Source organism: Nannospalax galili, unplaced genomic scaffold (genome assembly GCF_000622305.1).
Source record: "Nannospalax galili isolate Female #2095 unplaced genomic scaffold, S.galili_v1.0 scaffold11, whole genome shotgun sequence".
NCBI classification, from domain to species: Eukaryota; Metazoa; Chordata; class Mammalia; order Rodentia; family Spalacidae; genus Nannospalax; species Nannospalax galili.
Genome location: NW_008330735.1, coordinates 6,715,214 through 6,716,866, shown reverse-complemented (window position 1 = coordinate 6,716,866; position 1,653 = coordinate 6,715,214).

The window sequence follows — 1,653 nt, the reverse complement described above, 5'->3', positions numbered from 1 at the left end:
GAGGCAGAGGCAAGTGGATCTCTATGAGATTGAGGCAAGCCTGGTCCACATGATGACTTTTAGGTAGGTTGGGAAAGGGAGACCCCATCAAAAGGAAAAAAGAAAAGCAACAGTTTTTCAAAAAAAAAAAAAAAAAAAAAAGTGAATTCTCTGGATTCTCCATCTTTAATAGAATAAAACCAATCACTTCTATATTTTTATTTACTTATTTTTAATTATATGTATATGTGTGGGGAGGGAGTTGTGTGTCTGTGTGAGTTCAAGTGCCTGCTGGGAATCCAGAACAGTGCTACATCCCCTAGAACTAGAGTCACAGGTGGTTATGAGCCACCTTAACTAGGTCCTGGGAACAGAACTCAAGTCCTCTGTAAGAGTCACAAGTGCTCTGAACCAGGGCCTTCTCTCCAGTTCCCCAGTCACTTTAAGAGTTTGGGGCATTCCCAGACACCTGGGGAACCACCACTGCTTCCTGATCCTTTGCATCCAGACCAACTCAGTTCCTTCGGGTCCCAAGGAGCACTCTGGGCCTGGCCCCGTCCTCACCTCCCTCTGCTTCCCTGGACCTCCACAACCCACAGGCCTCTCTCCCACCCGCAGACCTCTGCTGCCCTAGACCAGCATCTTTCCTGTGCCCCGCTACCAGGCCACTCCAACGCCGAAATTCCTGAGGCCAAAATCTTTCCTGGAGGGATCCAGACCTTAGGAGAAAGCCTGAGAGCATCTGATCCTCATCAAACTTGGGCCTCTGTGGGGACTCCTGAGCAGAAGGATGAAAGTCAACTGGTCCGGTCCCTCTAATATAAAATCAGAGGAGAGAACCTGAAAGATAGAACAACCAGCTCTTCATGTCCAACAAGTAAACCACAAAGGCACATAAAGTTTACAGAAAGAAGCAGACCTAAATTGAACAAACGAAGGCTTGAGTCTCACAATTAGAATCAGAAACTACAAAAGATATCCACATGTCAAAGTCACAGCAAAAAAAAAAAAGAAATCATTATAAACATGATAAAAGAATTCAGTGAATTTAAAGAACACACAAAAGAACTGAAGGAAGATAGGTATAAACTTGTGAATGAATTCAGAAAAAAGTTAAAATATTGAAGAATACTCAGGCTGAAATGAAGAAGGAAGGGAAACACTCAGTAAGCCAATTAAAAACGACAGGAGAAAGCCTCACTAATAGGATGAATGAAATGGAAAACAGAGTATCAAGACTGTAAGATAGAGTGGACAAACTAGACCACTCAAGCAAAGATTATGAAAAATTTAAGAAATCACAAGAATGAAATATGCAGGAATTTTGTGACACCATAAAAAGATCAAATTTAGGAATCATAGGCATACAGGAAGGAGAAGAATCCCAAGATAATGGCATGGACCAGATCTTCGACAGAATCGTGGGAGAAAATTTCCCAAAATTAAAGAAAGACATGCCCACAAAAATACAAGAAGCATATAGAACACCAAACAGACAGGACAAGAAAAGGATCTCCCCATGGCACAGTATAGTAAAAACACTAAATGTGCAAAACAAAGAGACAATCCTGAAAGCTGCAAAAGAGAAACAAGTCACCTATAAAGGAAAACCCATTAAGATTACAGCTAACTTTTCAGTGCAAACTATGAAAGCCAGAAGAGCCTGGACCAAAG